This window comes from Athene cunicularia (genome assembly GCF_003259725.1).
Source record: "Athene cunicularia isolate RWA chromosome 1 unlocalized genomic scaffold, athCun1 chr1_part2, whole genome shotgun sequence".
Taxonomy (NCBI): Eukaryota; Metazoa; Chordata; class Aves; order Strigiformes; family Strigidae; genus Athene; species Athene cunicularia.
The window spans coordinates 29,169,796-29,181,191 of NW_020799092.1; the positions used below are offsets into that span (position 1 = coordinate 29,169,796).

The 11,396-nt window shown below is 45.4% G+C and overlaps 1 long non-coding RNA gene across 1 annotated transcript in view; it reads left to right on the forward strand.

The window, feature by feature from the left end:
- LOC113487357 overlaps positions 1 to 11,396 on the forward strand; it is a 23,690-nt gene that overhangs the window by 3,491 nt on the left and 8,803 nt on the right. Inside the window, exon 2 of the long non-coding RNA XR_003399767.1 lies at positions 3,793 to 3,797. This is a non-coding gene — a long non-coding RNA (uncharacterized LOC113487357). The remainder of the gene's footprint in view (positions 1 to 3,792; positions 3,798 to 11,396) is intronic.

Consider the following 11,396-nt stretch of genomic DNA (forward strand, 5'->3'; position numbering starts at 1 on the left):
GCCCGCCTTCGCGCCTCAGGCTCCGGCCGACGGCCGCACCCGCCGGAGCTGGCGCGTCATCCCCAGGGCAGGGGCAGGGCCAGGGATCCCGCCAAAACTCAGGCGCGCCCTTGCCTCCTGCGTGGCAGGGTGGTCGGCGGAGGCCTGAGACGCGGCTCCTTCAGGAGCCCAGGGCCGAGCAGCAGGCCGGTGGGCTCGGCTTGGCAGCCGTGTCCAACCAACTAACTCTGGATTTGTTCGGAGTTGACCCAAAACTTTCTATTTTCTATTTTCAGAGCTCTTCCTCCCATCCCCTCTCCAAAGGCTGGGTTAGACAGTAAGATGCTTTGTATGTGGAAAAAAATTATTTGGTTGTACTTCGTTTCTGACCATAACTTCTAAAAAAGTGTCAGTTTCTGCTCAAAAGCATGTTGAAAGTAAACATTTTGAATTCTTAATAGAAACGCGAAGGTACCATCTGCTATTTAATCCTACTTTGCAAAGAGGACAAGTCGATTCAAAACACTTTTTTTCTGGCAAGTTACCGGCCTGTCATGTTGGCGACAGACCTGCGGTGTGTCTAGGTTTAAAGGGGGGACTGAGTTTCAGACTACAATAGAAGAAATGCACACAGACATGCAATTAAATGCTGGTTTTATGTTGTACCTTCTATTTCCAGTACTTCTGTTTCTAAACTTTTGTGGCTAACTTGTTTTTGAAGCTGCAGCACCAGTTTCTGCAACTGATCTTTTTGCCTTTTTTCCTCAGATCTTCATCAATTCTCCAGCAAACATTACCAGTTTGCTGTCAGCCGACTGGTGAGCGCTAGTGCAAAGCTGAATCATGGGGCTCCCGCATCCAGCACTCCCTCCTTCCTGGAGTGGCTGGAGTTGGACTTGCCTGGTAACAAGCACTTGGAACAAATACTGATCCCTGCTGAAGTCTGATATTCAGCAGTCTTTGTTTTCTGAATTGACTGTTCTGTTGCTTCCTTTTTTATACACTTCAATTTTTAATTCAGAAAGTGATTCTTATTGAAGAACCTAATGCAGAAGGGCTTCATTAGTCAGGATGGCATATGAGTGAGATCTCTCTGAAGACAAATCTGAGTTGACAGAACATTTCAAACAACTGTTTGAATTCTTTCACCAAAGAATATACCTTTGCAAGTCAAGACAAATCTCCGATAAGGTTTTCTGGCTTGCTTATCTCACATCTCCCAGAGTAGCTGAGCCCTTTGTGCTCCAGGCCAGTTTGCAAGGAAAGGTTGATTTTCTCCACCTTTGTGAAAACAGCAGTCTCTGAGAAGGCGAACATCTCACTCATCCCTCCCGTAAAGGCCACAGAAGGTTACAAGGAGTAAGAGTATTTTCCAACATCCTTCACTGCTTAAGGAGGTGAAGGGAAAGAGCTTTTTCCCTCACATTGCAATGGGAACACGTACCGTCTCCGTGGTTACAAATCAATAAATGGCATTAAGCTTAGTATTTCAAGAGCTGCCAGAGGCATTTTGAAGGCACAGCATACACTCTCTTACATGATCTTCTTCAGGTGGTACTTCGGGTCTTCTGCACATTCACGGCGTGGTACCACTGGAGATACAGTGTCACAGCACAGTTGCTTGTCAGCTGGATCAGGAGTGGGCAGACACATTCCAAGCCTCCAGGATCGCTGGCACAAAGCGGGTGTCAGGGTGTCAGGGGTGGAGGCGCGGGCAGGACCATGCCTCCCGCTGCGGTGACTCTGGGACAAAGCCCCTTGGCAAAGCAGCAGTGACCAGCACTCTCGTTAAATCTGCAGTGCACCTATTCTGTGGTTTTGCCTGCACCTCATTGCTGACAAACATAAACATGCAGTTGTCCTTAGTACATTCTCACAAGCGTTACCATCTCATTTTATGAAGTTTAAGTGACTCACCTTGGCTAATTGGGAGTGTTCATGATGTGCAGAGATCCAGATTTCAGCTTGCTCTGGAAGTCACCTGCTTTATGCAGCATGATGGTCATTAGTCCCCTGCCCCAGTATCAGTCTTAGCTCAAAGGCAGAGCCCTGAAATACAATAACAAGCTGTGTACATTGCAGCCTTTTTTTTTTTTTTTTTTTTTAAAAAAAACTTCAGCACCTTGTTGGGCCCCAGAAGTTCTCATTTAGACCAAAGCCACTCCCCAAAATTCAGCAGCCAAAAGAGCCAAGGGATCTCCTTCTCAAAGGGCAGTGATTTCACACCCAGACTGTACACAGCTTTCATTTCAGGACAGCTCAGAAAGTGGATTCTGTGAGTCGCTCTTTTTATTCCCAACTGGGTGTTAACCTCAAAGTGGAGCCAGAGTGTTTTCAGGTCAGGTCTTTGCTACCACGTCTCCTGGCACAATTGTGTCAGACAGAGCTGTGATGAGATAAGACCCTCTGAAGGCAGAGCTGTGCCAGCAAAAGCACCTTGTGCACATGTAGGTATAAGCAGAGAAAACAGTGCTTTTGTCTGGGTAGCTTATTCTGATCAAGAAGTTGAAATTTGCTCTCTCAGCAAAAGCATGGTTTTACCGTTAGAAGCTGCACCTACCTTCAAAATGTTTGCTCTTCTGACGAGCTGTTGTAGCTATGCTGTCAAAGCTTTCCTGGCTTTCAACGACCTGAAGTATCCTGACTGTTAAATGCTCAGAGCTAATTGTTTTAGCCAAAAACCTTGAGCTTCAGTATGATGCTATGTTCAGTCCTGGGACAAAGCACTGCACAGTTTCTAGCTGTCAAATCAATAATTTAACCTTCTTCCTCATGTTTAAATTATCTTCCAATCCCTTCCTAAAAAGGAGAGGAGGAGAGGAGAGATTCAGTGCCCAAAAGATTGACTTAATCCACAGCAGCTGAAGTACAAAATGCCCCCAAACTGTATCCCTCAAAATGGTCAAACTTCTGACCTCGGCTGTGCCATCCCTGAGTCTTCCCACAGCCATGCTTTTGAAAACACTGTAGGAAAAGCCCCACACACTGAACCTAGTGCTGAACTGATGGAAGGGATGCTGCCTTGGCTCTGCTGTGCTGGCCAGACAGACCTGCTCAGGGCCAAAGTGCTTCACATGAACACTTTCTCTCTAGAGTTTCTCATTTAAACCCCCAAGAAAGAAGGCAGACATTTAAGAAATGACCAATCTGCTCCTGTGCATGGGATTGTTTCAGGTGCCCCTAATCCTCTGTGGTGGCATTACCTGCAGCCCCAACAGCCTCCAGCTGCAGTATGGGTTGATGCTGCAGCAGGAGAAGGCAAAGCACATCACCCTTCCATTTAAGAACCTGCATTCTAGGGGTTAGCAGTGAAATTTGTCTGTGAAGAGTCTCCCTGAAGACTGGATAAAACTGAGTCTCCCAGAAAGTGCTGGAGAGAAGGTGCCATTTCACACTTGTGTCATCCATGCTGTCCTTGGTAAAGTGCTTGGTGTGGCCATCACCAGCCTATCAAGATGACCAGCCTTGTGTATTTTATCTGGAATCTTGTGCAATTAGTCCCTGGGGAAAAAAAAAAAAAGCAAGCAAACTCAAGTTCTTTCTCAAGTGGGCAAGAAAGCTTCCCATAAAACTTCACACACCCAGGAACATTAATTAGCTGCAGGAACTTCTCCAGCCTGAACACAGAGGTGAACCTCAGAGATGCGTCAGTGTGTATCTGGAAATCATAGCAAGTATTACTAAGGAGAAGATGCTGAACGTTTTATGTAAAATGTAAGCAAGAAAAAAACTCCTGGCATAAGCAGGAATCATAAGGGGATCAGCTGGAGGAATCCATATAGGTTCAGTGGCAATAGCATAACTGTTGAGAAGATTGGGTGTTACAGATGGGTTTTATCTTCCCATTATTTTGAATGACTGCTGTCATTAAAAGCAGGAAAGGAAAGCCTACAGTTCAAAAGCTTTACATTCTTAAATTTCTGCAGGCCTACAAAACATTATTTTCCTCTCCCTGGAGGTCTCCCACTCACTAATTTAGCTATAAGTGTACCTTAACTGGGTTGAAATGCTCATTAGGTTCATGCACTTGTGATTTTCACAGCATTCTCTTGATTTCTGTATCAGCAGGTTATTCTCAGGGGCTGCTTTCTGGTGTACTCAGTAAAGAGTACTGCTTGATCAAGAGCTGGAGAGAAGTCCTCAGGGTGCTCGAAGTGTTTAACTTCAGACACAGGAAAAAATGTTCTGCTTAGTGATGTAAGAGTAGTCAGAAACTGGCATATAGGTAGCAGCACTAACTTACTGGTAGACCTCGCTGTGGAACGTACCAAATAAGCACATCTCCACTGAAATACACACATGAGGCTTGCACAGTGATCAGCCAGCAAGGCAAATACCTGCGTCTGTGAAGTACTGTAAAATGTTATCTGGGGAAAGCAGCCATGGTAGATGCAGCAGGACATAACAACCCTGCCAGAAACTCTGTAGCATCTGCCTAATCTGAAGGATGCTTTTCTGCTAGACATGGACAAATTAATCCCTGGTACAACTCACACTGCTGCTCACGTCTGACCACACCACTACCCTTCATCTATGCTTGACTGGTGCTGACATCCTACACCTAAGCCTCTGCACCTCAAACACTAGGATCACTCTCACTTTTCATTTCCCACTCATTCTGAGCTTGTATTGCTCTGGTTTGTCTGGCACTGTTTACATACAGACATGGCATTATTCTTTCATAATGACTTTCTCATTCCTGGGGAAATGTATGAATTTTTTCATTAATTTTTTTCTGTAGTTTCTCAGATACTCACCCAAGCACATCTCTTGGTTCAGTTTGTTCTTGGCATCAACTTCTAGCTTGCACTGTAATGAAAAACTGCCAGTGCTACTGAATACAGTTCTGCTAAACCCATGCTTGCAGGCACATCCAAAAGCCTTCTAGCAGGGCTCTCCAGCAATAGACCAGCGATAAAGTGCCTTTCTTAAACCAGTCTCAAATACTGCACCCTACCACACAGAAGTTGCTCTCTCCACAGTGCCAATGAAGAAAACAAGGGATGAAGAGGTGAAGGGTTTATCTCAGTTCACAGTGTAACACCATCCAGAGTCTCCTGAGCAAACCTCAGGGCAGGGTGGTGCATTTGCACAGTGCAGAGTAGCCTAAGAGCCACATTTGCACCCTCCCGACCCTCTGCCACAGAGTTGGCAGAAGCAGCGCAGTGCAGTGCAGTGCCAGCCCCGCTTCCAGAGCCGCAGATATCTCTGCTCAGCATGCTGCAGACACAACTGCAGTGACTTACCACAGATCACACAATGAGTCAGTGTCAAAGCTGGCTCAGTCAGCTGGCCTCGAGGCTCAGACTTTAACCAGCCTTCAGGAGAGGGAAACAAGGCCAGTTTAGACATTCCTTAAATACTAGGGCCGAAGGGGAAGGGGACAGCATCCTGCTTAGATGAGAGCAGGAACTGCATTTGCGTCTCATTTCCAAGAGCCTGAGATATATGCACCTTGTTTGTTCCTGGACTGACTTCTCTGGAAGTGCATTCTCCTGGTGACTCACTGAGGTGGGAAACAAGGCCAGGCTCCCAGGCTGAGTCACCCCGGGTGCAGAGGATAGGAAAGGATGCTTTCTGGTAGCAAGCACCAAGCAAGTTAATCACTCAAACCTACTAAAATCTTCTGCTCTAGAGAAACAAGAGGTGATAAGCAAAACCTTAGGGGCTGACTAGGATAGTCACCGAGCTGTCTTGTTGTATCAGTCAGCATGATACTTGCCATGCTCCAAGCAAAGTGACAGACAACCATAAACTGGATTATTTTATTCTGAAAGAAGAGAGAAACAGGGAAAATATAGCTCAGAGAGAGCACAAGAAGAGAGTGATCATCAATTTAGCTACTGTTAGTTTTGGTCTCCCTCTCTCTCTCTCTCTCCAGAGATCTGACACTTTAGGAATGAGGAGAATAAAGCTTTCTTTCATGGAAGATATATATTTTTTAGGTTAGAAAAAACATCAAAATTACTCTCCACATCACTTGTGAGCCCTGTCTTTTGTGTTAAGGATAAGTAGAAAAAGAGACAAAGGAGTTTTGTTTAAGTGGGGAGAAAGTCATGTCTGAGCTTGTATGGCCAATATGAACAGTTTATAAATAGAACTTTACTAAGCCTAATGAATTAAAAAATATTTACATTATTTACCTAAACCAAACAGTGCAAGGACCATTCATGAGACAAACAATGGAAAAAAAAAAATCATACATCTGCATTCTTGTCAGGTGTGAACTGAATTTCAGCTGCCAGTTAATACGAGAAATAGTTGCCTCCTCCCATTACAAAAGTGTCTGAATGGCTTGCTGATTTTATTACACAGACAAATCTAGATGTCAAAATGCTTTTCCAGATTGCATTTATTCAGCAATGTCTCTATTAAAGCTGGTTCAATGTTTTAACTTCCATCCCAGACAGAGTATTTCTTGTGGTAAGCCATTATCTGTCTTTTCCTACCTGCCAATCTACAGAAATGCGTCGCTCAGATCACAGCTAACCCTTGCAGGAGGTTAAAACCTTCACGGGAACAAAAGCACAGACACCAATATGATGTTTGCTATTTGTTCGACTTAGTAGCTGTGCAATTGCTTTATATATGCTCCTTAAAGGGATCCACCTTAAGCATGGCTGTTTTGGTAACATTCTTCTTCGGCATGTTTGATTGGTTCCCTATTCTTCCCGTACACCACGGGTCTTCCAAGCGCCTCTCCCTACAAGTATTGATTTTGACATTTTGAGAGAAACAGACTAATGCATTTGGGACGAAGAGATGAATATTTAGAATTTTCACAAAATTACATATTCCAAGAAGAGCAGCTAAGCAAATTAATATGAAAATAAGAATATAAATATTGAGCTATTTCATGGGAATGCACAAATGTTCATCCACTGTTTGGCCTGGTCAAATCAGTGCTGACCAGATGAGGAGGTGAAGGCTGGGGTGGCTGTGCAGTGACAAAACCAAACAGCACAGAAATACTGCCAGGCCGCAGGGTTGCTCCGTCTTGTGAGCTGAACCTTCTGCATTCATTTTAGGTATCCTGTTGCCACTACAGCTCCTTCACAAGGACCAGATGGACAGGCTGGATGCAACACAGGTTGCAGAAATGAGCAGGCTTGTGAATGATGAAAGGTTAAACATGTGCAAAAGAAAAAGCAAGACACAGAAAGCAGGTGAGCATAACAAAACAAAGTAAGGGTGGGTAAGCAAATGTGATTCTCAGATGAGAGTAATTATACTCTCAGTCTAATCTTGCTGAAGATGGAAGACACACCTCCTCTGGCAACTTGGCTTTGTGAAAATACCCACGGCTGTCAGGTCTCGTTGGCTAAATGCCGTCATGCAAAATGGTTTTACTAGCCCTATCAGCTCATTAATGCACAATTTGCTAATGCACAGGCATGAGGGCCAGGATCCTGCATCAGCGATCCTGTTGTGGCGATTTTGTCTTTGTGCCAGAAACTTCTGAGAACATGTTTAAAGAGACAGTTCTCCTTTAATTCAGGTAACAGTGCACCATGCACTGCAGGCTTCATCGAGACCTCCAAAAGCTGAATTTCAGTGCGAACAGCTATGTCCATCTTCTATAAAAATGTCTTTGGTTCCTAAAATAAAGATTTTATATTAAAAAGGTTCTTAAAGAAAGTCTCAGATTGAAGTGATCGAAGTTGTTGTAATTTCTTCTTAACATCAGTGGGCATTTTTTTCTAATCCTGGGCTCAGTAAAGACCTTTTTAGGCATTTCCAAATAACTTACTCTCCAGTTCCCCTTACTCAGATGGCTTCTTGTATAACTGCATACCGCACTGCTATATTTTTACATAAACCACCTTAAAATTCAAACAAAAATATCAGGAAGTTCAGATATGAGGCCTCTAATTCCTATACAGAACACATGCAAGGAACATTCAAAGTAAGTTTCAATCCATTTTAGACATCTGAAGAATGATGTTAGCACCTTTAAGGTTAAACAGGAGCCAGAAGTAACCGGTATCTTTTGGTCGAGAGTTTTGCAAACATAAATGTTCCCCTTCATCTTTGGAAATCGGGACTTTAGACTGCATGATATTTTAAAATCTTGTTTTCTTTTTAAGTATATACATATACTTTTACAAATACATAAGTAAAAGCTTGAGCTGGATTCATTAATTTAATAGCCTACTTAAGATGTAACCTATTTAAAATAAAGCATGAAATTCTTACACTGGGTATTAAACCATAAGTTTAATATGTATTTTTTTAAATAAATGAAATAAAATTCAAGGTGAAAACCATAAATGTTTGCTGTTAAAGTTTTAAAGAACATAAAATCACCAAACTGATGGAATTACCATCTGAACATCTGGAACTAGAATTGGCTGAACTAAACAAGCTTTTGATAAAAGTGATTTTTCTACATGTGCAGAAAGAATATTGGAACTGAACAAATTAAATAATCCGAAACAGAAATAGCAATAAGTTCAAAGTTCAGAAACTAACTGGGAACTAAACACCAAAAAGCTTGTGTTCCTCGCTAAACTGTGAATAAAAGTGAGGAATGAAAGCAGCATCTCTCTTTGTGCCTACATTTTGAGGGACACTGTGATCAGCAGCAAGCACTTTGATTCACTAGCTGCAAACAATCTCAATCAGTTATGTTTTAATGAAAAATTATGAGCTTTGCATGGTTTCTTCTGTGGACAGCATGCTTGCAACAGTCTGTGTGGTTGGATAAAAATACTAAAGGAGAGAGGGTATTTGAACAGCATGTGCATACTGAAAACTGACTGAGCCGTGAACTGAGCCAGATGGTGAACATGTGGGCACCCATCCAAGCTGCTCGGAAGCAGTGGGCTTCCACCCCTGCACATGGGCACTGCAGGGGTAAAACACCGACCACTGCCATGTAAATTGTCCATTTTTCATGCCTGCATAACATGGATACATACTTCTCTTTGCCTCCTTTGGTCCAGGCTTAGCTTGACTTGCTGTGTGCTGCTGTGGCTCCAGGCTGGTTTCTCTTCACTTCAGCCCACACTCATTTTTAGTCTTAGGACCCATACATGTGTAATAGTACCTTTGTTAGGGGAGAACTATATATATGAAATAAATATGCAATACATATGCTCTTAAAAGATGTTTCTGAACAATGCACCAGATTCACAGCAACGTATTTTCCATGGCAGCAGGAGACTCCTCAGGGAGATGGGGAAGTGGGGGGATACGGCACAGTTAGTCACATCTCCTAGGGCTGGGACAGCAGAGAGTAAATTGATGAAACGCACAGTGGTGGCTCAGGAGTGCCAGTGCTGCAGCCCGTACCAATGCCTGACCGCTAATCATTGGCTCCATTGTGTAAGCCAGTAGCATCCAGGCTTTGCTAACGACTTCACCACTGAAAAGGCAATAAAGGAATGATAAGAACAAAGCACCATGCCCCGGAAGGCACCAGAAGCTGGGTGATTGCCCAAGAAACATGAAGTCAGCAAAAATCTGTGGAAAATGGCTGAGAAACAAAGGCAGCAGGTTGAGACTGCAACCACCAACTCAATTCAAGACAAAAAACCATGCCCCCTCCCCCACAAGGAGCATGCTTGCTGATGTACACAGCAAGTGAGGCTAATTAAAATATAAATAACCAATAACAGGTGAAATGGTAATTATGGACAAAGGAATGTAAACTCAGACAGGTCTTTACTCATCATGTAATAGGATAAATAGGGTGTAGTTCCTTTGTGTAGCATGCTAGCTTTGTGGAATTACGCCCTAGCACCCCTCTGTGCAACTCTGAAATAAAAATGTTAGCTCTGCTTGAGACTGGATCTTGCACACCGGGTGACGAACCCTGTTTGAAGAAGAACAGCAGGACTGAAACTTGTTATGTGCATGACTGAATAAAGGCTTCCAAGGTTTGGGGTTCCTTTAGGAATGTCCTCTGACAGAGGTCCACATTTTATAGCTGAGGTTGTCAAGAATAGGAGCAAAATACTCAGGTGGAACTTATACACCCCCTGGAGGCCACAATCCAGTGAACAGGTAGAAAGAATGAATCAAACACCAAACCGCCAAATTTCTAAATTACACCAGGAAGTCCAATGAAAATGGGTTGAAGCTTTGCCACTTGCCCTGCTGAGGATTAGAAGGACTCCTAGAACTAGAGGAAGGATAAGCCCCCGTGAAATTCTATACGGCAAACCTTCTGCCATCAGTCTGGCAGAAGCCCGAATGATAGCATCTAGTAGGGGAAAAGGTATTAACCGAATAAGGTACTGAGTTCCACCCACAAATACATCCTTTTAAGAGCGCCCGTAGCCCTTGATTTCCCAGCACACTCTTTCTGTCCCCGAGATCAGGCCTGCCTACAGACGTGGAAGGACGATCCCCTCGAAGGAGCCCTATGGAGTCTTGCTAACCGTGAGCGCTGCTGTGAAACTGGGAGGAGTGGAACCTTGGGTCCACGACACGAGGATAAAGGAAACACCTCCTGGGCTGGACCATCGGTACCGAAAGGACTTTGGAAATTCTCTTTAAGATGCAGTTAATGAATTGCAGCTGCAATGCTGCTGAAACATTGGTTCATCTGGGTTGTACACAATCAATGTCTCTGGTCTGTATCCTTACAGTTGTGGGGGGAATAGCCGTATCAATCTGTTTGTACAAAGAATTTAACCTGTGCTAAGGACGGACATCAGAGTTGGAGATCAAAGTCTTATGAAGTTTCTGAGTGCTTTTGTTAGATGGTTTTGAGCGTCACTTCTTGATGATTGTACCTTGTTGCTTAATTCAGCGTATGGAGACGAAAAAACCTAGAAAAGAACGGTGTGAGCCTCGCGTTATTTACAGCACGGAAAGTCTCCCCGGGGGGGAATTGCTACAGGGCGCTTTAGATTTGTGAGCGGCCGCGGTTCATAACGGTGCTGGGCGCTATAGTTACGGGGGGGTGGTGATAGAGCGTGGGCCGGGCCGGAGGAGCCGCAGGGGCGGGCAGGGAGGTTGCGAGCAGCGACCCCTGCCTGTCCGGGGCCGGTGCTGGAGGAGGAGCCGGTGCGAGCCGAGGCAGGAGCGGAGCGACGGTGAGCGGGGCCGCGCGGTCGGTCGCCTGGCGGCTGCGGGGAAAGGTGCGGCGGGACCGGGGGCAGAGGCCGCTCCGCGTCGGGGCCGGGCGGCGGCGCCGCTGCCCGGAGCCGCGCGGGGCTGCGCTCTGCCGGGCTTCCGGGTGCGCGGGCGGCGGGGGGGGGCGTGAAGGACGGTGTCCCCGCAGGGTCGGAGAGGCGGGAGGGCTGCCGCGGGCGGCGCGGCGGAGCCGTAGTCACGTGCAGGGGGCGCTTCCGGTCGGCCATGTTGGCTCCGCGGGGCACGCCGGGAGCTGTAGTTTCTGCGCTCTCGGTCCCCGCAGCTGCGGCGCTCGCGGCACGGCACAGCCCTCGGTACCGGCGCGGCCCCGC